Source organism: Doryrhamphus excisus, linkage group LG20 (assembly GCF_037039965.1).
Source record: "Doryrhamphus excisus strain RoL-2023G ecotype Guam linkage group LG20, RoL_Dexc_Guam_v1.1, whole genome shotgun sequence".
NCBI lineage: Eukaryota > Metazoa > Chordata > Actinopteri > Syngnathiformes > Syngnathidae > Doryrhamphus > Doryrhamphus excisus.
Window position 1 is genome coordinate 2142435 of NC_136376.1, and position 27014 is coordinate 2169448.

Genomic DNA, 27014 nt, shown 5'->3' on the forward strand with positions numbered 1-27014 from the left:
GTTTATCCGCTTGAAAAACGATCCAATATGCACAGAGGTCCAATAGCCTGCAAGCGCCACAAGCGGTACTAAGGCCGCCGTCAGGCGTCGCCCTGCCGTGCCGGGATGCTCGTCACTCTTGTAAAAAATAAACTCCATAAAGCGCTATACATTTGTTCACTTCCTGCTTTCCTAATATCATTTTTTTCACTTTATTTTATTATTATTTTTTTTATTTTATAATTATTTATTTTTTAAATTTTTTAATATAATATGATTATATATAATGTCATCCAATACTTCTCTACAAGAGAGGAGAAATATGATCTCAGGGAAGAAGTACATTTGAAACACGTCTATGCTAGGACTACGTTAAAGAGCCATAGCATTTCAGTATGTGAAAAATAAATATTATATTCATATTATTATAATATTTAGGGATAATATTACATTAAAGAAATAAATACAAAATTATAAAATAAAAAAAATAAAATAATAAAATAAAGTTAAAAACGAGAAATAATATATATGTACATTGACAAGACAAAAGTCATTAATGTATGAGAATTGTGTACAAAAAAGTAAAAAAAAGTGTACATTTATGACATAAAAGTCACAAATTTGCTCGAAAAGTCATACATTTGTGTATGTGTCAGAAAATAAAAGTAAAAGTAAAAACAATTTAAAAAAATACATTTACAAAAATCAATACAATACAATACAATAAAAATAAAATAAATAAATTTCAAAAATAACTTTAAAATTGTATTAGGAAAGCAGGAAGTGAACAAATGTAACAGTTACTGATTGTAAAAGTACCAGATGGAGGGGTAGGATTTAATAAGCTTTGCTTCTTCCTACTCCTTTTGGACATGTGGAACTGGGAACTGATTATGGGATGCATTCAATTGTAATCTGATGCATGTTCAAAAATGAAATCCATAATCCAACACACTGAATTAATTATTTAAACAGGAGCTACACAGGAGCTACACACCCTCTCCGGAGAAAACTGTAATGAATTGACAGCCTTGCAATAAACTGGAGTCAGTTCCACCATTCAGATGCGAAAGTCAATCGAAGAAATGAAAATTCATCTTCACTGATTGGTGGCTAAAACTATAACGACCACGGTCAACATGTCTTCCATCTTGGCCACATTCTTTGCCGTCTGTCTGCGGCGAGCTTCAACGGCGTCTCCACTTTTCCCAACGTAACGATCGGCCCTCGGTGGTGGACACGGGTAATCAATGCGTAATTATTCTCTCAACGTGAAACGGGATGAATATGCAAAGACCGCGAGGAGGCGGCTCAATCTGTCTATTGAGTTTTAATCACTCTGACGAAATACTGTTTTGCACCCATTTCCATGTTTGAATAAATCAATGGCACAAAGAGATCACAGCATTTGCTCTCCCGCTTCGACACACTCTTCAGAAATTTCCCGGGACTCCCGCTGGCGTTTTTGATTTGTTTTAGCGTAAAATAGGACAATCGTAGTCTTGCTGCGGTGCCGTGTCTAGCAGGCACCGTTTGTTACACCCGCAAACGTAATAATACATAATAATAATAATAATAATAAGTAATAATACATGCTTTGAATGTAATAATCCCGCAAATGTAATACATTTCCTACAAACGTAATAAAATTTGCCTACTGCAAACGTAATACTGAATTTATTATTTTTATTACAAAATTATTACATATGTGGAAAAAGTGAAAATATGTAAATGTAATAACTTCCCACAAATGTAATATGAAACAAAATAATGATATTTATGGTTGTTGTTTGTTCTTTCTTCTTTTAATGAGGGAGAAGATGTAGATGTCATTTTGAGGATTTTAACGAGATAATTTGTTTGTTTGTTTTTTGTGGAAAAAATATTATTAAAAGAGTATCATTTGACTACATTAAAGGAATCTTTAATTATTAAATTATAATTTATTTTAAATTAAAAAAAGATAAAATAATTGTGATAATTGCAATTGTTTTAATAAAATTATTATTATTATTATTATTATTATATATTTTATTATTTCTTTGGATTATTTCTTCCTCATATACACACAAAATCACAGTACAAGTTAACAGTACAATGCATTTTTTTCTTGATTTAATTCATGAAATTCATTAATTTTTGTTGAATTGATTCATTTGGTGCTTTGGAAATATTGTTGTGATATTTACACCAATGAAGCAAATTTGAATATGAATACTAAAAATCTTCTGCTCATACAGTACAAGTTTACTCAGTAATGTCTTCAACAGGCTGACATTTTTTATTGCCACATATATTCTTGTTCTTTAGATTCTTGCCTTTTTCATCATATCAAATGTATACAAATGAGCATTCCTAATATAACAAATATAAAAAAAAATAAAAAAATAAAAAAAATAAAAATAAAAAAACATAAAAATGTAAAAATATATAAAAAATATATAAAAATATAAATCCTTAAGTGCAAAAAACACAGATTGAGCAAACAGGCTCCACTTGCTGCTGAACCAGTGAAAATAAAATAAATAAACAAAAGTGTCCACGAGTCCTTCTGACTGCTGTGATAAACAACATTACGTAACACGCTAGTCACCTTGAAAATACTTTTTTTTGTTTTTTTTCCCCGCATCACCACTGAATTATAAACACACTTGCTCCAAGCAGTCTTATATTGAAGTGAAATATTTAACAATATTACACTTAATATAGTTGACTGACTGGAGACTAATGCTTCATGCACTTTTCATGCACTCTTCATGCAAGTCCCGGATGCTTATTTATTGTTTACACACAGACAGAAGTATTATTAAATATCCCCCCCCCCCACACCTTTTCCTCGCTCCCATGTAGCATGATCTGCCAGAGAACATAACAAGTGAGCGTTATAACCTGCGCTGTGACTTGTAGGCTTTTGTGAAGCATTCCCTTTTCAATTATTCATGACATCATATTTGTCGAGCCAATTCTGCTGCTCTGTGGAATACATTTTTTTTTTTTTAATATGGAATAACAGCAAAGCGGATGCGCCGTATGTACGACCCAGAAGCACATTGTGGAAAATCAGCGTTTGGATATGTCAACCTAGCTTCCAGTCAGCCACCGGGCTTCATGCAACATCCGCAAACAATGGCGCCGCAGCCCTTTTGTATCCGTCTCCCACTCGGATTCCACCTGCCAGGTTCACTGGTGGGAAAGGGATTTTCGGAGGCGCAAGGTTTCTGACTCTCAGGAGACTCCAGAGTTCAAGAGCGGCTCTAATTGCGGATGTGGAGAGGAGGAGGTTTTGACCTTTTTCCTCATTTATTTACTCACAAACATCTCCATCACTCAAGCGGTAACCAGTCGTCTCCCCTGTGGCGCATCCTCACATGAAGACAACTATCTCTGAAATTGGCTTCTCACCTGATAAAAAAGGCAGAGAAGAACCTGAAGATTGACTTGATATTTGCACAAGGGTGGCTATATTAAGCAACTCCGGGGTTGAACTTCATTTGAAATCTTCCTCGACGGGGCTTCTTGTCACAATTATTTTTAAAGGCTCTGTTGTCGTGTATAAAATTCACCAGTGAAAGTTGTGATAGGATGGATAAGATGGATGATACGACTGACGAAGAATGGATTGTTCAGTTCACCCTCATCCCTAACCGACCAGAGAAAAACAATCGCGCATACGTTACGTCCATGGCCGCCGAGGTCAACACTTTAGCGTGAAACATGTTACATGATAGTTTGGTGGTCGCCATCGATCGGAGCACAATGGCGATCAATGGGAAGTGACCGCTAAGTAAGTAATCAGCTTAGTGAAGGACTGAGTGATGCTTTGTTGCAGAGCGTCTACGTATGTACACTCACTAGACGATTCATTAGGCACACTTGCACAATCAACCGATTTATTGTTTGTATATCATGTGGTTGGCAGTACAACTGCATTGCATCATGCAAATATTTATTTTTAAAAACGTCCAGTATGGAAATGAATAATATCAATGAAAACATTGTTAAATTCCGATTAAAAGACGATTCTGCCACTTGTTTATCAAAATGTATATTAAAAATATTAATATTAATAAAATAAATTATAATAACATTTAATTTTAAAATTTAATAAAATGAACCATGCTTTTAATTAAACAATTAATTAATTAATTAATATTAATATGAATTATTAATTAGAATATTATTTATAACATTAACATTAATATCAATATAATTAATAGATTCATATTAATATTTGTGTTTACACCAACAAAGATGCCAACAAACCATTCTGTAGCTACAGAAGCCAAAATAAGAAATATTAATATTGTAATATTAAATCTAATAATATTATTATTATATTATAATATTAATAATATAATATATGATAATAATATAAAAATAATATATTATAAGTATCATATTATCATATTAATATTTCTTATTTTAGCTAAATACGAAATATTAATATTGTAATGTTAATATATTATATAATATATTATTACATACGATAATATTAATATTATAATATAATGTTAGTATTATATATATTATATATAATATTAATATTTCTTATTTCTGCTATATTATAATATTATACTATATTAGTATTATATATATTAATATTTCTTATTTCTGCTTCTGTAGCTACAGTATGGTATGTTAGTATCTTTGTTGGTGTAAACACAGCCCCCACCTTCTTCTTCTCTTGTCAATTTAATGTTGTTTGGAGAGGCGCCATGACACAAAAAACAGCTCGCTCTGTTGATAACTCGATCATAAATACAACTTTTAGTCCGGTGCGATTTATATATAATTTTTCATTTTTGACTGATGCGACTTAAACTCGGAGCGACTTCTACCTTTGTTTTGTTTACACTTCAAAGACCAAAGTGAATGCTGAATAACGAGCCGTGCTTTCCTGCTGCATTTGCCTTACATAAAGCGCTGGAGCAAACGTGACAAATGGGATTAATATCGTGGAGGTTTTGTAATTATCCCACACGCGGCTGCTGAATCGCCATTAAAGAAGTGTGTGCCCTCATTTCAAAGTTGAGTCAGGGATATGCCACGGTGAAAAATGTAAAACAGCGGCCATGCAAAGAACAATGGAATTGGATGAGGCGGATGTGAATGCAAAAAAAGTATTAGTTCATGAAATTACAGCCTGTAATGACACACGATGAGGCATTATCTCATGCTAATAAATGCACGACAGAGCCTTATTTCACATATATGTATGTCAGCATGTTATTGGCGTGTCATAGTATCATTATCGTTAAAATGGATATTCAAATCCCGGAGATACGAGTTGAAAGAAGAAGGACACAAGGTGTCATGTATTTATTTTCATCTAAACTACAAAGTTTTTAGTTATGAATTTTGTGAAACTGGAGGAGGAAAAATTGACAGGCGGACCCTCGAGGACCCCCCCCCCCCCCCACATGCTGTGAGCCAAGCAGCCTCGGGGGCCCAAGTGGCCGGCAATAAAGGAAGATGAGTTTGGGATTTGGATAAGTCACTAAGGATCACCCCATTATATGAGCTATTGCTTTATAAATCCCCATCAGCATAACAGGGATTTCCAAGGGGGGGCACTACTCTTTCTCCCCTGGGAGAAACTATATATATATTTTTTTTTTGTTTTGCATATCGCTGTGTGATGCTGCTATCACTTAGCGGCAAATAAAGGCGTCTGGTTTTATCTTTGAACGTTCCATCCCATCCTCACTGTGGCCAAAATAGATATTTTGTCTAATGGAACGAGACGTTCCAGCGTTGCCTGTGATGACGAAACTACTACAGAGAATTCATCAGGCTGAGTGTGTTGTAGCCGACTGGAAGTCTGGAACTGATGGATGCTCCGGATTCATTCTACTTTAAAAGTGTTCATGACACCATAACACGTGTTCATCTTGTTATTTTCACAGTGAAAAAGAAACTTTCAAAGGCATATTTGCTGTGGTAGACGTACTCCAATATTGAAATAATTGGAAGTACTCACCCCGAAGCTGATGCTACCCTTTTGTTAAGTTCTGAGGAAGCTTTCTGTAAGTCGACATTCTTCTCTTCAGATGCTTCAGAACATTTGTGGTGTTGCTCATCAGTGGTACCTTTTAATACCAATTTTGTCAAAGGAAAAGCATCAATAGTATAATATAATTCTAAGAATTGAATGTTCATTCATTCACTTTCTATCGCTGGATTGACCTGGACTGGTGGCCAGCTAATCACAGGGCACATATAGACAAACAACCATTCACACTCTCATTCATACCTATGGACAATTTGGAGTTGCCAATTAACCTAGCATGTTTTTGGAATGTGGGAGGAAACCGGAGTACCCGGAGAACACCCACGCATGCACGGGGAGAACATGCAAACTCCACACAGAGATGGCCGAGGGTGGAATTGAACTTGTGTCTCCTAGATGTTAGGACTGCGTGCTAACCACTCGAACACTGTGCAGACAGAATTTAATGTATACAATACTGCTAAAAAGTTTGGGATCACTTGGAAATTTTTTGGGCCAGTCTCGGCACAGTTGTGCATCGTTTTTGTGTCCTTGTTAGACCCAGTTTGCGCTGCTCTCTGAAGGGAGTAGTTAACAGCATGGTAAGAGATTTTAGTTTTTAGATTTTTAGATGGCTTTTCTAATAATCTATTAGCCTTATAATATGATGAACTTGGATTAGCAGCCATACCAGGAGATTGATGCAGAGGACTGACAGTTGTTGATAGTAGGCCTCTATGCAAAAATGTACATCCTTCTTTGAAAATCATCTGATTCATTTTAATTGTTTGGGAAATGGAAAAAAGTGTTTGTGAAATGCATGAAAATGTGTTTTTCTTTGGAAAAACAAGACATTTGCAAGTAATCCCAAACGTTTGAGCGGTAGTGTATATGACAAATACTGTTAAACTGAACTGACTGGGAGGCTTAGTACAACATGGCCAAACAAGGCTTAAGTGACCGACTGCTGAATAGTGATGTGTTTAACAGCCACGGCATTGGGTATTTCCCTCAGGGGAGACAACGGTGTGGGAGAAAAACATTCCACAAGAAAGATTCCCCTCACAAAACACTCATGTAGGTAAAATAGTGACTGCATTACATCCTAAACGCCTTCTGTGTCTTGCATATTTTATGCACGCTCTGCTGTTCCAGTTTCCGTTGTACTTGGATTGTAGGGTTAAAACCTGTGGCACACGAAACACCCAAGGACGCCATAATGACGTAGATATGAGTTTTTCGTCTTGGATGACCCGACAACCGATGCAAATGTCTTAACCCAGTTGTCTACTTTTTCGACGGTCCAATCAATAGTAACAGTCGACTCACTCAAGTCGACCACTGGGATGATAAAACGCTTCGCTGTTAAAAAGATGGATGAAAGTCTCCTCGAGCGACGTTTCCCCAAACATGTAACCACTGCAGTACAAGTGCCCCCCCCCCCACTTGAGTCCTTCTTTCCTTCCCCGTCAGCCACTATATGTTATTGATCACAAGGCAGTTACTTGGATGGCTGCTCGTATTGGATGTCATCGCCTTGGTCAGCCTGTCACACAAATAACACAAGGTAGCGGCTTCTTCGGTTTGACTAATTAAAACTTAAATCTTAGCCCCCCCACTAAAATGCCAATCTCGCCCCTCCTTTTAAATCTCCCCTTGAATGAGGATGTCTCGCTGCGTAATAATAAGAGGACTGTTCTACCTAAATATTTGAAGTAATTGCCTTGCAGGAAATATCCACAGAGTCTTCGTAAGAGGAGAATGGCATGTAAATATTGATCGAGTGTCTTTGCCAGAAAATGGATGTGTTGCCAGAACCAAACCAGTGGAGGCCACGCCTACACAGGTCACGACATCACTAGCATACTAGGAAACAGCAGATAGCCAAAATATAGCTTTGATGCTGGAATTTGGACGGTTAGAAAATGTTTTTAGTAAGTACTACACATAAGACACTATTTTGTGTGATGGTAGCTTTAGTCCTGTGACCACGCCTGTCTCCGACAGAGGGTGTGGCTTCAAGGAGCGCCATCTGTTGCCATGCCTCATTTATCACGGTCAATTGGTTCCACACCCGACCACGGTAAGTGAATTTCCACAGTATGATTTAATAATATTCATATTTTTGTTGGGGCCGGTGGACAAGTTGTTAACATGTTGGCAACACAGTCAGGAAATCAAGATTTGAATCTCCATTTGGACATTTCTGAGCAGTGTACGGAATCACAAGTTAGCATCCTATTTATTTATTCTTAACTTAAGAACCGAGTAGGGAAGAAAGTAAAAATAAGGAGCCAGAAGCTTACCACTTCCACTTGGATTGGGAGGAGAACTATTGTACACTCGACCATGTCGGCGTGTGACGGTTAGGTGATGTAACCTGATGTCTCAATCAATCAATGTGTTGCATGATTACTGACACCAAGAGGCTAGAATAGTACAAATACTGTATTTTCCGGACTATAAGTTGCACTTTTTTTCATAGGTTGGCTGTTCCTGCGACTTACTCCAGAGCGACTTATAAATGAAAAAAGTGTTTATGTTACATAAACACTGGACACCTTTTCTGTTCATGTTTATTTTTTGTGTAGCTGAAAAAAACATACATAAGTCGCACTGGAGTATAAGTCGTATTTTTTGCAGGTAATTTATTTGAACTACTCGACCAACACAGACATTACGTCCTCTTGGAAGGCAAGTTCTAACAATAAACGAATAGAGAACAGGCTGAATAGGTGTAAGATATGCTAACACAATGCTTATTCAGCTACACAAAAAATAAACATGAACAGTGTTATGTAACATAAACACATTTTTCATTTATAAGTCGCTCTGGAGTATAAGTCGCAGGAACAGCCAACCTATGAAAAAAGTGTGACTTATAGTCTGGAAAATACGGTAACTTGCGTTTCAATATTTTCTGACTTATAATGGGCCATAGTCAACCACAAAGCAGCGATCATTCATTATTTTTTTGGAAAAAAAACGCAATATAGTGAAGTAGCAATATATGAACTGCAGCGAGGAACGACTGTACACTCTAACTCTCCACTTCTCCAACGTACCAGATACATGGGTCAATCTCCTGAAAGGGATACCAGAGAGGGAACGATACACAGACTGCAGTGATTTAAAACTACAACCACTGACAAAATATACTGCAAACACAGTGGAAACTGTGTTGAAAGGTTTAGTTGGGTCTGTGGTGCATAAAACATGAGCTGAGTCATTTCCAGGCTGTTTGCGCATCGCCGTAATGCAAAAGTATGTCACCAAAACAATGACATCAATAACAAAAAATGGTGGAACTTACATTTCAGCTGCTGGGATTTGTATCTTATTTCAAAGTCCAATGCATTTTGAAAAATAAACAAACTGCCTCATATATCTGTGTCGCAGATCGATGGATACACAAGGTGGGCCTATCTAGCTCCAAGGGGGTCGGAGATGATATCATGTCCATAAAGTGATGAAAACCCAAACATGGTGCAAACAAGTATGGGAGATTTGACTCACATTTACCACTTCCTAGTACTACTACTACTACTACTTTAAAGCCAGGTGAATTGGCAACACTTAGGTCATGTAAGGACTATCCGGTCCATGTGAAGTCATGGCACTCCCTAGTGAGTATGATGATTCAGGCGTGTTCACATTTATACGCAGAAGAAAGCTGCATCCTCTTCAAATCTAGCTCAAGGGCTCACACATCCACTCCTCGTCGGATATTCCAGTGCATTAGGAGGAGAGATAGTGAGAAAATAGGAAAACACCAAAGACCAACTCAAGCACAACAAGGCCAACTCATGCAGCTGCTCAGATCAGACGCGACGATACGGCAGAGGGGGCTTTATTGAAAAACCGACGGGTAAAGAGATCAAAACGGAGCCAAAGTGCAGAGGTAGATCTCCTTCTAAAAGGGCTCCGCTGAGAGCAACAGGAGTAGCAGAGACCGGATACAGAAAGCACCTGCCGCTCTATCACAGGCTCTTCAGCAGAACCCAGATCCAAAGAGGAAGACGGCAATGATCATGACGCTTTTTCCGTGAACAAACAGCCACCGACTGCCGCCTCCAGCAGAAAAAAAAGCCTGGTAATGGCGACAGATGTGTTTCCAAATCCGTATCTGCACAGGGTGGAATCACGTACTACAGCATGCAGGATTTGTTTCAACAAAAGCAGCCATTCCGAGCGCGATGCTCCATTACAAATAAAACACAAGCCGCCCGATCGTACAAATAGTCACAATAGCCACGTTTACACGAGGAGTTTTTCTCTTTCCGAAAGCAATGGTATCCATGGAAAGGAATATTCCAATCTCTTGTCTACATGCGCCGCTATAATCCAACAGAATAGTCAATGGGGCATGCCCAGTAAAACGTAAACATCAAAATCACGTGATACCGACTTCCCCGAGTTTTTCTTCCACTTGTTGGAATAACTCCGTATTGCCGGTTTTTCGTTCGTCCAGTCTTGGAATTTAGTTTGAATCAAAAACAAACTTTCCACAGCAGTCCAGTGCTGATTGCTCGCCTCCATTTTTTTAAATTGAAGAACATCTCGAGCTGCGTGTTACGTCAAGAACGCACCCGGGAACACGAAAAGTTCAATCTTGCTAATATTTTATAATTAAACTCTGGACAGGGCGGCACGGCGGTCGAGTGGTTAGCGCGCAGACCTCACAGCTAGGAGACCAGGGTTCAATTCCACCGTGCATGCGTGGGTTTTCTCCGGGTACTCCGGTTTCCTCCCACATTCCAAAAACATGCTAGGTTAATTGGCGACTCCAAATTGTCCATAGGTATGAATGTGAGTGTGAATGGTTGTTGGTCTATATGTATGTGCCCTGTGATTGGCTGGCCACCAGTCCAGGGTGTAACCTGCCTCTCGCCCAAAAGCTGGGATAGGCTCCAGCACCCCCCGCGACCCTCGTGAGGATAAGCTGTAGAAAATGAATGAATGGATGAAACTCGGGACATGTTTTATATAGATATATATTTTCTTTTTTAATAAAACTGGACTTGTGAATGGCGTATAGAAGGGTTTAGATTCTGTTCCGCAGACGGTGATAATGCACTCGAAATCTGTTTGACAACCGCCAATAAACAACAGAAGAAGAAGAACGCACCCTGACAACTTTCCGTTTGAGCGGGTACAAGATACCCCAATCGGATTGGGGAAAGGAATATTCCACCCCCGTGAATCCGATTATATATTCATTCGGATTGGCACTTTTCTTTCAGAATGAGGTGTATACAAGGGTTACATTCTTTCCGTTTGAGCAAATAACCCGAATGGAATTTGAATATTTGGGTCCATGTATACGTGGCTAATGTTACATTTCAATGGTAATGTCTGGGTCGCTACACAATATGTTGAAAATGGAGAAACAGGCTGCCTTTGCAACAGCTTGACTGATGCACAAGTTGTTATATTGGCTATATTGGTTCTAAGGATCTGTACAGAAGCTGACAGGTCAAATATATAGTGCACCAGGGGTCAATTATTGGACCCTATTGCTTTCATTGTCACTTGTCCTCCTCTGGAAATAGGCTTCATTTCTTATCTTTTAGGGTACACTTTTTAAAACTAACACCTAACATCTAATATAGACTTTAGACGGCGTCATTTTTCTCAGCAAATATTTCAGTGATGTTAGCGACCCGGTCTAGCGCAAGCATAGCTAGTCCATCAATCAGGAGCAGGGCTGACACATGCGCCGCTATGTGGAAATGTTTATGTTTTCAATATCGCCGCAACATTAAGCCAAATGTTGCTGGGCTTTTTTTAATGGTAGCATTGAATGGACAAGGTACATTTATCATCAGTGGTGTTTCTCCTTTTAATGGGAGCCAACGGCGAGACTGGAAAGGCATGTTATGTTAGGGAGAAAAAATATATAGTTTTTGTTCTTACCAAAAGGCCCAGCCTAAACCAAACTGTAGGAAAACCAAAGACATTTTTAAATCAAGAAAAAAATATTACATTAATTAATAAAATAAATTAATTTAAAAATTACATATTTTTTTCCGAGAATAATTATAGTTTTCCATGTAGAAAACAATGCAGAATAACTATAAATGACAAACGACAGATAAATGAACATCAATGGTTCAGATGGTAGCATGGTCGTTCAATCCAGTTAGGAATGGAATATTTTCCAGTATGTCCTCATTCAATCCAGTTAGGAATGGCCTTTTTTTTTTAATGGTAGCCTTAAATGGACAAGGTACATTTATCATCAGTGGTGTTTCTCGTTTTAATGGGAGCCAACTGCGAGGCTAGAAAGGCATGTTATGTTAGGAAGAAAAAAAAATGTTTTTGTTCTTAAAAAGGTCCAGCCTAAACCAAACTGTACGAAAACCAAAGACATTTTTAAATCAAGAAAAAAATATTACATTAATTCATAATTAAATCAATTAAAAAATATACATATTTTTTTCAAAAAAAATTATAAATTTCCATGTAGAAAACAATGCAGAATAACTATAAATGACAAATGACGGATAAATGAACATCAATAGTTCAGATGGTAGTGTGGTCGTTCAATCCAATCAATCCATATAGGAATGGAATATTTTCCAGTGTGTCCTCATCGACAACTGAGAGTTAACACATTCACTTTGACCAACAACAGGCGCCCTGTTCTTTTTGATTAACCTTACAATGGTACCGCCTTCACTGCAGGCTCCTAAGCAAGATAAACTCACTTTCACTTTGACAAAATTACTATTGCAACAGCACATCAGCATTTTAGGGTAAAACGAACTGCGGTCACAACGGTCTGAATCCAGCTCACGTTCTCGATTAGCGAGATTGCTTCGACCTCGCTAAACTTTGGCTGGTGGGCTGACCTTTCAATGCTGGCGTTGCCATTGCATGTGTCCGCCCCTTTTAATGTTAAATTGTAAAACCTGACTTCACTCTTAGTATTATTTCACAGCTGGTGAAACTAAATAATCTTCACCCTGCAAAGAAGCCAGGTCTGAAAAATCCTCCATGCTCCTGTGAGCATGTCGACGTATCCTTGGGCAAGATACAGAACCCCCGGTTACTCCATCATCAGTAAGTAAATGTGCTAACAGCATCCAACTGTACCTTAACAGTAGAAAGCGAAAGCCCTTTGACTGGTGGCCAGCCAATCACAGGGCACATATAGACAAACAACCATTCACACTCACATTCATACCTATGGACAATTTGGAGTCGCTAATTAACCTAGCATGTTTTTGGAATGTAGGAGGAAACCGGAGTATAGCATAGAAAAGTTATCTACAATACGGTTTTTACCACTATTAGAGCCCTCTAGACAAACACTAACACCCCTATAGTCAGCTTTACACTCGCATTACATGAAAACTTACACATTAGCATTAGGAATGCCTAATGCTAACATTACTGAGTACTGCAAATCATTTATTGTTCAATAGTCACAAAAGAATGATCATTCATTCATTCATTCATTCATTCATACATACATTTTCTACCAGCCAGCCAATCACAGGGCACATACAGTCAAACAACCATTCACACTCACATTCATACCTATGGACAATTTGGAGTCGCTAATTAACCTAGCATGTTTTTGGAACGTGGGAGGAAACCGGAGTACCCGGAGAAAACCCACGCACGGGGAGAACATGCAAACTCCACACAGAGATGGCTGAGGGTGGAATTGAACTTGTGTCTCCTAGCTGTGAGGTCTCCACGCTAACCACTCAACCAGCGTGCAGCCCGGCTACATCATTTACAGCAAATTTGACACGGAAAAAGCACGGGTGGTATAATAAGCGACATGTTTAGAGAAATAACAACCTCCACGGCGGTGCCTTCAGTTCCTCCAATCAGTATTCACAGCCAGTCGTCCTCATGTATCAACAATCATTTGGAATCAACGGACAGTAATGCACCGGTATGCACAGCCACATCTTCCTCGCTCACAGCGGCGGCAGAAGCCGCATTGAAGATGGCCGTGCCCGGCGCTGCAATCGCCAGGTATGGTAAACACCGTCGGAGCGTTTGGGTCGCGGTCGGCATATGAAATCAGGACATGATTGTTGTAGTTGTTGGGTATTAGAGCTGCTGTACAAACAAGCCGCGGATATCAGATGGTAAAAGGCCTCTCCACAACAATACATACAGACAAACAAATATTATTCTCATAGTCTTTTTCCCCGACTGACAATATAGTTCTTTGTCAAGGGTGAAACAGGGAAATCTGCAAATGACTTTGGAAGCGGAAAGTTTTGAAGGGATTATTGTTTTGCTACAGAAATCCCTGCCAAGTATTGCTTATGGGAGCAGAGTTTAATTCAGAGGGTTTTACCTTGTCTGTCTGTGTCAACTACTTCATATTGCGGTAATAACCTTCCTTCTTAAGGGATCCTGTAGAGCCAAATCCTTCATCATGCTACAACATTTTTTGAATTTATTAGCGCAAAGTTTTTCATGCATTTTGCTTGACACATGACTTCAGGTCTAACTTTGCTGAATTTACATAAAACTGGAAAAGCAGTGTCAAGCTGCACAAAAACACTGCCGGCTTTAGCAGGAAGCGGTGTTGACGGAGCTGGAAAAATATATATAAATATATATAAATAAAGAAGCAATTTTGTAGGATTTGATACAATAAGCAATGCACATAATCGTGGGGAAGCAGACTCACTATTTCTATTGCATCACCATAGGGATTTGCTCATATGCAATAGAAGCGCCAACACCTTTTTAACTAAAAGCGTATCTCAACTTGGATCATCCAGGCCTCAAATCAGCTGATTTAATATATGATATGAAAAAACTAACCTTAAAATTTATACCAAAATATGTTTTACTTTTTTAAGTAATATCACCCGTGAAACTTAGAGCATTGATTCCCAAAGTGTGGGCCGTGGCCTCTGTTGGGGCATGGTGGGACTGCAGGTGGGCCATAGGTCATTAAAAATGAAAATATTAACAAATATGTATATTAAAAAATATAATATTATATAAAAATATTTTTAAATTTTTTTTTCTGTAAAATATTTATTGCACAATTTTTTAAAAATATTTATAGACCTAATCCTTCATCATCCTACAACATTTTTGAATTTATTAACGCAAAGTTTTCATGCATTTTGCTTGACACATGACTTCAGGTCTAACTTTGCTGAATTTACATAAAACTGGAAAAGCAGTGTCAAGCTGCACAAAAACACTGCCGGCTTTAGCAGGAAGCGGTGTTGACAGAGCTGTAAAAAAAATAAAAATAAAGAAGCAATTTTGTAGGATTTGATACAATAAGCAATGCACATAATCATGCGGAAACAGACTCACTATTTGCATTGCATCACTGTAGGGCTGTAGAAGCGGCAAAGACAGTAAACACCTTTTTAACTAAAAGCGTATCTCAACTTGGATCATCAGGCCTCAAATCGACTGATTTAATATATGATATGAAAAAATTAACCATAAAATTTCCACGAAAACATTAAACATTAAAAATGAAAAAATAAATATATATATTTAAAAAATAATATTAATATTATATTAAAAATATTTTTTAATTTTTTTTTACCGTAAAATATTTATTGGACAATTTTTTTCTTTATCTCTTTTTCTTTATCTTTATAATAATAGGTTTGTTTTTTTTATTAATAATGGTGGACTATTAGCTCCAGAGTGCTGTTGTGCTGCACATTCCCCCCCAACCCCCCGAGACTGTTCTCCGTATCGACCCTGAACGCTGACTTATTCCGCTCACTAACCATTTAAAACTCACGCCATGGGTGGGTTATAGTTTATGATGCAGCAATTTATTGACTAAAAAGGTCTATGTCTTCGTCTAATGGCTTTGCGACAAATACAGTAATTACCGTCCAGGTTTGTAGTAGTCATAATGCTTTCATTGCAGTATCTGCGCAATAACAACATCACTCCCGCTGTCCTACTTTCATATTTAGGATATCCGGATAGCTGCTTGTCACTTTCTATTTAGATCAAGGTCTGACACATTGAACAATCGAATATTTTCAGCATTATTCCACATAATTAATTTAACTGATTATGCACAGCAGCAGCGCCAGCGTCAAATTTATGCACCGTGAGTTGGCACAAAGCGAGTTATTATGCATTCCGTGCTCAAATTCCGTTGTTGGATTTACTGTCAGATGATAATTTCAAGCCACTTGTGAATCGAAATGGACTTTCTCACTCCACTCCACGATTGTTGATGTGATTATTATGTTGCGACAATTCCGCCAACTAAATCGCCTTTTAGAGGGCTTTACCATACACAGAAGCGTACCAAATCCTGCAAGCATGTGTATCTGGTGTTTGGAATGGAATATTTTCCACTCTGGTTTAGGTAAATACTGCAACCTATTTGTGCTTGTTTATAAAAGAGCGATAACACGCGATCATTATTAATATTATCTACTTAAGTTAACACAAACTGTTAAATCATACACTAATATGCTAAATTATGCTAATATGCTAATAAAATCTACTGGTCTATGTGACTTGATTAACGAAACATGAGTGAAAACAGTTTTTACTTTACTTATTTCATCTGTGCCAATAAAAAATGAACTTTGAGCCACAAATGGCCCCCATACCGCACTTTGGACACCAATCAAATGCATTATGTTGAAATGCAAAACATCCCTTTCCCCAACATATTGCAGCACTCTTTCAACAATAAGTTACCCAACATTTTGGTATTGATAACACGCAATCATTATTAATATTATCTAATAATGTTAACACATACTGTTAAGTCATACACTAATATGCTAAATTATGCTAATACAATCTACTGGTCTATGTCACTTGATTAATGAAACATGAGTAAAAGCAGTTTTTATCAGACAATATACACATTTCCACACATTTTCTGTGTACTTATTTCATCTGTGCCAATAAAAAATGAACTGTGGGCCACAAATGGCCCCCATACCGCACTTTGGACACGAATCAAATTCATTATGTTGAAATCCCCAAAAAATCCCGACGTCCCCAACACATCGCAGCACTCTTCCAACCGTAAGTTACCCAACATTTTGGTATTGATCCACCTCACTGTGCAAGTTGCAAAATGTTAACCGACTGCAGCCGCCACGTAAATCACCACTTTCACTTCTCCCTTCAGGCAAAGATACAGACGGCCTTCTGCAAATAAAAGCAATGTATAAAAAAAGAATTAATAACCGCATTTGCTCTGAAATATCAATCAGTCAGGACACTTTGAAGCGAAGCTGCTGCCTCAGCAAAAAGCACATCATTATCTCCGCTACCCGGCCTCTGTCCGTGGTGGAGCTTCTCCTATGAATGCACCTTCTGAGGTTGACCACAATCATAGCATTTTTCCCCACTGAACATGAAATGGATTCCACGCAAAAACCAGTTGTGTTATTCTATGGTGGCTAAAAAGCGGGTGATGACTGGAAAGAGACGCTGGCATTCTCTCCATGTGATTTAGTGTTGATATGAATTTAAAGTCAAGACATTTGGCATGCGCATCCATCAATGCCCGCATGCACGGATCATTTTTCCTCAAGTCCTTGTTGATTCATTTTTCTTTCACAAAGTACTCCTGGGGCATGGGAATTTGGATCATTCATCATTCTAGTGTGTACCATTTGGTGTCTAAGTAGAGTATAAACACAGGACGTACTACATAAAAGTGTACATCTTCACTACTGCGTACTGCAGAGGAAGTACTAAGGATGGCTTTACACTCAAGTCCGATGGAGTGCCTGTGTACCGTATATAGCAGGGGTGGGCAAACTACGACCCGGGGGCCACATCTGGACCGCCAAGTGTTTGAATACGGCCCGTCAAGTATTTCATTTAAACTTAACATACAACCTAGCGTCATGGCTTGAGGAATCTATCAACTTCGTTATTTGATGTGGTCTGTTGTTTACAAAGTGCTCCTGAAAAAGGGACACAAGTACATTATAACAATATGTATTATTATTAAACAATAATAATAATTTATGTTTATTATTAATCATTGATAATTAATAATTAACACAAATTTATAATGAATAGTATTAATTTGTTATCATTATTATTATTAAATAATAATCAATTTATCAATTATAAAGTTATAAATTAAATTGATTAATTGATTATTATTTTGTTTCTTATTAGTATTATTATTAAACAATAATAATTATTAGTAATCATTAGTAATAATTAACTAAAATTTATAATAATGTATAATATTAACTGGTTATTATTTTAAAATGATAATAAATAATAATCAATTTATAAATTATAAAGTTATAAATTAATTTGATTAATTTATTATTTTTGTTTCTTGTTATTACTGATTAATTTATTATTTTTGTTTCTTATTATTAATAATACATTTAATTTATAACGCACTTTACATCAAATAAATGATCTCAAAGCACACATATAGCAGATTGCATGATACTTTTACAGATACAATAATTCCAGGTGGACTGTTATATGTAAAAAAAACATATTTTTTTACATAAATAATGCGGCCAGTGAGTCAAAAAGTTTGCCCAAATCCGGTATATAGAGTATATTCTACTTTTGACCCATGTTCATTATGTTACGTTTCCTGTTTTGTCCACACCTTCCTTATTTGTCTTGTGTTGACAACGAGGCACACCTGCTGCTGCTTGTGGCTTTAGGAGATGCAGGTGTAAAAATACTACCCAAGTACAACATACAGGTATTTTTCCTCCCAGTTAGTAGCATAGCAACTCACCGCATTACTAGCTTTGAATACATTGGACCATGATGGAACCATTTGGTCTTCTTTGGTTGTTCAAGTCCATACCTGTCTCCGGGAGATGGCTTTGGGCATTTTAAATCAGTCCACAGGTCCATGTTGACCATTAAAGAAACAGCCATAACTCCAAGAAACACAATGAAGCAAAGGGAAGCCATTATAAGAATGAGGGTCATCCATCCAGGTTGTCCAAAGTAGAATAAGGTTAATAGCTTAAGTGTTCGGAGCGCAGAGAGTTGTGGGAGAAAAACTGACCTGCCACCCACTGTCAGGGGGCAGACTACAGTCTAATGTAATTTCCTGGCTTCTGATCACCACAGGATGGGGCTCGTTTAAAGAAAACGAGCAAACATCCGGAGCCAGCGCTGGGGTCTGGGTGCAACCAGAGCCAAGACATAGACATATCGTCTTTTTTTTTTTTATATCTGATATGTTTTCCTACTCATATCCTTGCCCATTTCTGACGTGTACAAGTTGGCAAAGGATAAAGAGTTAGAACATTGTGACGTCAGGACCCTTCAGATAGCATACATTATCGTGCTGTGACGCTTTTTGTTGCGTATCCAAAGACGTCAATGTACAAAAGCATTGAAAGTAATTTTATTAAGATGGATTTTAAATGCATAGTGTAAGTTAATTCCATTTTAGAGGCTGTTCCAACTTAGTTTGCTGCTAAATCTTGGGAAAAACAACAAAAAAGTTGTGTGGTCTGAGGGGAACACTTACCACTTCTTCTTGTTTCCAGTTCTGGGCATCTTTTAGCGTAGAGTTACTGCCAAGGTGTGACCAATAAAACAGAAGGGCACCTATGTCAAAATGATAGTAAACATCATTTGAAATGGTAGTGACTTTATTGGCCTGGCAGTCAGTCAACAGGACACATTTTCCCCAAACAAATGTAATCTTGGCCATGGCTGTGTTGGAAACCGGATACTAACTACTACTACATACTTCCATGCCCATACTAGCCACACTCTATACTGCATACCCAATCCATCAAAGCGTTTACACTACAGTGTACTACATTATAACCCACAATGCATTGCGCTCCTACCCAAGCCGAAATCGACGAAATCGATTTCACTTTAGCTTTAAACTATTTAAATCTATTACTATATTGAGATTTTTTAAAATCAGGCTAGAAAGTGGACGTTTAGATCCCGAGTGTGCCATGTATTTGTCCAAATACCAACCGTTTACAACTTTGTTCGAACGAATTCGGCTAAATTTAAGCTAACCGAAGCGAGCAACGCACTTCCGGTTATTTTCACAAAATAAAACACACTTACTTTTGTCATACAAAACACCGTAGTCCTAACTGCTTTTACTTTGAAAACAAGAAGCGAACCAACTCACGATATATCCTGTTTGACGCCGCCGTTTGGTCCATCCTGCTGCTCGGTGTTCAGCACAACGGTTCATTTTTCTTATGGTGACGTCACGTCGCGTTGCATCCTGGGTAATTTGTGTGTGAGTAGTAATTTGATGATACATACTCAACATTTCTATATATTAAAAAATACATAATCACATAGTGCCAGTGTAGACACACTGCATACTCAAAGAGTTAGTATGTGGGTTTTGAAAAATACAGAGCTTAAAAATGCAAACAGAAGAAAAGGGAGTGAGACAAAAAACAATGTATAGCAAGCATGCTATACATCGTTTGACAGATGCTGACAATCCTTAAGAACCATTAACATCCTTAAGAACGATGCAAAAGATCCTTATGGAACCACAAAGTCAAGTGTAGAACCAAAACAATGTCACCGACTGTGAGCCGGAGGATCCCATTGGCTGTCCGTCAAGACACGGTACCATCTTTGGCCCGAATGAAGACTGTTACTGATGCCGACTGCAGTCCAATAACCATCAGATGCCATCTGGTAGGGAAAGCTCTAAAGAACAGAAACATCATCAAAGGGCACGTTTCCCTCAATGCAGCAAAATTGTCTTGGGCATCAAACATGGTACGCTGAAAGGTGGAGACGTTTTATTCTCTGATGGAAAAAAATGGAACCTTAACATGGAACCTTGGCGTCCAATGTTACCAGCATGACAAGGAGATCCCACATGAGATGTTTTCCACATGGCACTTGTGAAAAGGGCGCCATCATGATCCTTTATTGGAAGAATGGAGCTTCGGTTTGTGCAGGGGCGTCAAAAGGTGGTTAGCTAGTATGTGGAGATGTTGCAGACGGCATCGCTCATGACTGAAGGTTGACCCTTGCAGTTCACAATGGCCACCTGATGACGGACTTGTTCCAGAGGATCATTCGGATCAACATTCCCGCTAGCCTCCTGGAAACACTGGCATCAAACCCGTTTTTCAGATAATTAACAAGAATGGCACAGCTACTCATTATGGACTCCAACATTTTATTTCTTTTTTTAGCTATGATCTTAAACGTTTGATCAGCTGACGAACAGATTAAATTGCTGACTCAGTATTTTCTTCCGACAGAACAAAATGTAAATTATTGCCGTTTTTCAACTGGTCTTAAAATTTTGATCAGACGTTTACAGTATTTTTTTTTTTTGCATCGACTGAAGACATTTTTAATGGCCTCGACGGTGAGACATTTCTACACTGCAATCTTGTCATTGTTCCTAAGCAACCAGGGTCCCCCTCCACGCTAGTCCTCTAAGTAAGAGCATTTTTCGTAGGCAGAAATCTATCTTCATCTGCATGCTATATATGATCCACCTCCTCATCTCAGCAAACCGTATTTAATTGAAAACCACAGCCATTTATTTTAAAGAATGCCTTGAGCTGGGGTGTGTACAGCTGTTGTAGAATATCTTGTAAAAACCATAAGGTGTTAAATCCATGGTGTCTAAAGTCCTAAATAGCCGATCATTAGATCACACACAGAAATGTTGTCAAGGGTGTCGATTTGTGTCATCTCTCAGGGAATATACACTACCGCTCCAAAGTTTGGGATCACTCGGAAATTTTTTGGGCCAGTCTGAGATATGGCTTTTCCTTGGCAGTCCTGCTATGAAGTCCAGCATCCTGAAGTCGCCGCTTCACTGTTGATACTGACACTGGTGTTTGACGGATACTATTTAGTGCAGCTGCCAGGTGACGACCTGTGAGGCGTCTTTGTCTTGAACTACACACTCTCAGATATTTGTCTTGGTTGTGCACAGTTGTGCATCGTTTTTGTGTCCTTGTTAGACCCGGTTTGTGCTGCTCTCTGAAGGGAGTAGTTAACAGCATGGTAAGAGATTTTAGTTCTAGCTGCCAGGTGACGACTTGTTAGGCGTCTTTGTCTTAAACTACACACTCTCAGATATTTGTCTTCTTGCACAGTTGTGCATCATTTTTGTGTCCTTGTTAGACCCAGTTTGTGCTGCTCTCTGAAGGGAGTAGTTAACAGCATGGTAAGAGATTTTAGTTTTAGCTGCCAGGTGACGACCTGTGAGGCGTCTTTGTCTTAAACTACACACTCTCAGATATTTGTCTTCTTGCACAGTTGTGCATCGTTTTTGTGTCCTTGTTAGACCCAGTTTGTGCTGTTCTCTGAAGGGAGTTCTTAACAGTATCGTAACAGCACCATCGTTTTTGTGTCACCAATTAACCTAGCGGGCTGCACGGCGGTGGAGTGGTTAGCGTGCAGATTTCACAGCTAGGAGTTCAATCCCACCCTCGGCCATATCTGTGAAATCACATTCATACCTATGGACGATTTTGAGTCGCCAATTAGCCTAGCATATTTTTTGAATCTGGGAGGAAAACCGCAGTACCCGGAGAAAACCCACGCAGGCACATGCAAACTCCACATAGAGAGGGTGGAATTGAACCCCGGTCTCCTAGCTGTGAGGTCTGCACGCTAACCACTCGAACATACAGTATATATTAATATGATATAAAAAGAGATATCACCATGGTAACACGTTTTTTCACATTTTTCCACATGATGACCTGCAGTCTGTCGGGCAAAAAAGACGTAGCTAGCAACAGGCGCACGGTTACGTTCACATGCACAGAATAATCACAGACTGTTTACATTATTGGGTTATTTACAGTCAGCGATCCACACATGAACGGAGATGCTGCAAAGACTACAGAAGCAAATTATGCGTGATTATATTAGCTGCATCTGGGCCTGGAAGCACTTCCATTACCACCTCTGTGTGACTGACTTTCTCTTTTCTTCATCTGTCAATCCTCTCTCCCAGCTGTCTTCATCGCCAGCAGACGGGAGGAACAGGAACACGCTTGAACGTGATACCAGCGTGGTGGAAGACCCCATCTCGGAGGACCGGCACCGTTCACCGCGTTTTCATGTGAATCACAGCAGCAGGAGATTGTATTGACGACTTAAAGCAAGCCACTTCAAGAGCACTCAGCAAATAATATGTCTGCATTCATGCACCCTTGAGATCAAGCTGCTGCTTGGCATTACTGAGGGAAGTTGCCCGAGTTGTCAGGAGCCATTGTGGAAGTGCTTACTCATGCGTGGGTTTTCACACACACACACACACACACAATGTGTGTTCTTCTACACCCACTGCTGATCTCTCCACTGACTGGACACACACACACACACTTGCTGAGCAGAATTCCCATTGACTGCTTGATAGCATCTCCCGCTTGGTGGTGGGTTTGTCATTGCCGAGCTCTGAGTTTGTCTAGTAAACACACACACGCACACACACACACACACGTTGAACACACAACCTGAATGCACACACATTTAAACAACTACAACTTTGATGGAAGACACAACACTGCTAAAAAGTGGTAGACTTTCAGGTAAATGGAAGAACATGTGACATAGGAAAAGCAACATGTAATGCAATACAATAAAATAATTGACGAGGCCACACAGTTCAATTCCACCCTCGGTCATCTCTGTGTGGAGTTTGCATGTTCTCCCTGTGCACGCTTGGGTTTTCGCCGGGTACTCCGGTTTCCTCCCACATTCCAAAAACATGTTATGTTCATACATTTTCTACCGCTTATCCTCACGAGGGTCGCGGGGGTGCTGGAGCCTATCCCAGCTGTCTTCAGGCGAGAGGCGGGGTACACCCTGGACTGGTGGCCAGCCAATCACAGGGCACATACAGACAAACAACCATTCACACTCACATTCATACTTATAGACAATTTGGAGTCGCTAATTAACCTAGCATGTTTTTGGAATGTGGGAGGAAACCGGAGTACCCGGAGAAAACCCACGCATGCACGGGGAGAACATGCAAACTCCACACAGAGATGGCCGAGGGTGGGATCGAACTCTATTCTCCTAGCTATGAGGTCTGCACGCTAACCACTCGACCGCCGTGCAACCTGGTTTTAGATAGTCAAAGCCAAAGCAGCCGCATTCATACCTAGAAAATGAATAAATGAATGTTTATCTACACATAGAATTTAACTTTATTTAAAGTCACCATATATTTCCCAAAGGTCAACATCTTGGTCAGTGTGGGCAAACCGAGGGCAAAGTTGGTTCAATGCCTATTCCTAAATGCATAAATCCATATTTTATAATCTTTTTGTCAAATATAAGCTGCTAAATATAGCAGAATATCACATACAACCCAGCAGAGAGCATTTTGGTTTGGAATACTTGAATCCCGAAAGCTGCCGCAGTCAAGTCCTTACTTTATTTATTGCTCTTTGCTGCACAGCCTTTGGGTCTGTGTTAAAAAAATAGCACTAAAGGAACCACACCAGTGTGTCTTTTTGATATGGACTAGATTATCAAACTCGACCGCCTATAGATAATAAATGCCTAATACGTATAACTAAAAAAATGCTGTGTCATGGTTCCAGCGCCTGAATATTCCAGCAGCATCAAGTCTTTGGTCTGCTCCGCTACACCGCCGCCGCCTGATGCAGTTACCGCAGATGATGAGCTCAAATAGAAAATGCAAGGATGATCGGAAAAAAACGTGGGTGAGATGACATGTTCACGCACGAGAAGACGGCATAGCGACAATATTTAAGCTCCCTTCTTTGACTCTGCATCTTTATCAATTCCACACGCTTCCCCGTCCTCTCAGACATCCCACCTTTTGATAGACTTCATAGATTGATGTCTGATGGGATTCATCACGGCAACTCAAACAAACTGTCAGCTTGATGTTGCATTTGGAAAAGACACAGCCGGCTTAACTGGGGCTCCGCAATGATCCCCGCAAGATAAAAAGTTTTAATAAGCGAGCTGTGATCGGAGATTGGGTTTATTTACACTAATGATTACAAAAAGTGTAATCTTTACAAACAATCAAAGTCTGCGTGCCCAACTGCCAATCATGTTAATGTGCCGTACTTAGTCAACGGTCCCTGGATAGATGTATGAATTAATAGTATTTTTATTGCCAAGTATACATAATGCTACAAACACAAGGCGGATAAAGTACACAAGAGTGTATAGTCAACAAAACCTTCAGTCTTACAGAATTCGTTTTTGTGTATTTTAGTTTTGATCAACGGTGAAAAACAATGAAGGTAAGAGTCACTTGATAAAAGAATTATCACTAAACCGTGGCTAATGTTTAACAGGTTGAATTAAGGCTGACTGTTTAGCAACTATTATGATCACAGGTTCAAGAAGCCGGACTAAGTTTTCTCCGTTCTCAGGTGAGAACAGAACAGGGTTGCTGACCCCTGACCTAAGGTCATGAACTTATGGTAGTGACTGAAATGAGACAATCACAGGTTTAAGAAGCCAGACTAAGTTTTCTCTGTTCTCCGGTGAGAACAGAACAGGGTTGCTGACCCTTCGGGTTGCTGACCCCTGACCTATGGTCATGAACTCATGGTAGTGACTGAAATGAGACAATCATGGGGTTCAAAAACCCGTACTAAGTTTTCTCCGTTCTCGGGTGAGAACAGAACAGGGTTGCTGACCCCTGACCTATGGTCATGAACTTATGGTAGTGACTGAAATGAGACAATCACAAGTTCAAGAAGCCAGACTAAGTTTTCTTCATTCTCGGGTGAGAACAGAACAGGGTTGCTGACCCTTCGGGTTGCTGACCCCTGACCTATGGTCATGAACTTATGGTAGTGACTGAAATGAGACGATCACGGGTTCAAGAAGCCGGACTAAGTTTTCTCCGTTCTCGGGTGAGAACAGAACAGGGTTGCTGACCCCTGACCTATGGTCATGAACTTATGGTAGTGACTGAAATGAGACAATCACAGGTTTAAGAAGCCGGACTAAGTTTTCTCTGTTCTCCGGTGAGAGCAGAACAGGGTTGCTGACCCTGCGGGTTGCTGACCCCTGACCTGTGGTCATGAACTTGTGGTAGTGACTGAAATGAGACAATCACTGGTTCAAGAAGCCAGACTAAGTTTTCTCCGTTCTCCGGTGAGAACAGAACAGGGTTGCTGACCCCTGACCTATGGTCATAAAATTATGGTAGTGACTGAAATGAGACAATCATGGGTTCATGAAGCCGGACTAAGTTTTCTCCGCTCTCGGGTGAGAACAGAACAGGGTTGCTGACCCCTGACCTATGGTCATGAACTTATGGTAGTGACTGAAATGAGACGATCACGGGTTCAAGAAGCCGGACTAAGTTTTCTCCGTTCTCAGGTGAGAACAGAACAGGATTGCTGACCCTGCGGGTTGCTGACCCCTGTTCTAGGCCCTTGTTTTGTATATCCGGTGCTACATTACAATGACTGCTGTTGTTTTGGGGTTTGTTGTGGCTACGTGCAGTTTGTTCGACTCTATGTTCACTGAGTTTAAGTGTAAGCGTTATTACAACATTGCCCTCTCGCTAACCTGCTTTTGTGCGGTTGCTCTTGACAGATGTACTATTTTTCCTTCAGTCAAACACCCTAATGAGATTTGTTTCATTCTGAGTTTCACAGTTGTCCCTCAAGGCACAGTAGACCTCTGGCTTTTTCCACCAACCTGCAAGGAGATTTGTTGTTTCAGCTTGCATGTTTTCCTCTTGAGAGAAAGACGGAGGAATGTTGTGATGATCACATCAACGTCACATTTAATAAAACTCAGCCCTTCCAGTCGTTGTATAACTGTGCTGATATTAAAACAAACAGTGCAAAAAATAGCAGGACGATGGCTACTGTGTGAGATCTTGGAAACTAATCAACGTTCTACCGTTGTCTTTCAGCACACTGAAACACCGAACCGCTCTCCTAGGCAGCAATAAAGCTTAGCTCATTGCCCAAATTGAATCAAAAAAGTATTAAACATGAAAGCTTCATCATTTCTTGTCATTTGTTTGCTGATCAAAGAGAGCCAACGGCTCAGAATGTGCCAGCCAGATTAGGTGGGCTTGAACGTGGCCTCGTGAGGACTGTGTAGACAG

General features: G+C 39.3%; 1 protein-coding gene across 1 annotated transcript in view; it reads right to left on the bottom strand.

Moving 5' to 3' along the window:
* The window catches only part of LOC131107975 (receptor-type tyrosine-protein phosphatase epsilon-like), a 69351-nt gene extending 49192 nt beyond the window's left edge, over positions 1-20159 (bottom strand). The window contains exons 1-2 of the mRNA XM_058058519.2: positions 20073-20159; positions 19443-19522 (exon numbers count right to left, since the gene is read on the bottom strand). The gene's annotated coding sequence lies outside the window, so the exon portion shown is untranslated. The remainder of the gene's footprint in view (positions 1-19442; positions 19523-20072) is intronic.
* Between the last annotated feature and the right edge of the window lie 6855 nt (positions 20160-27014).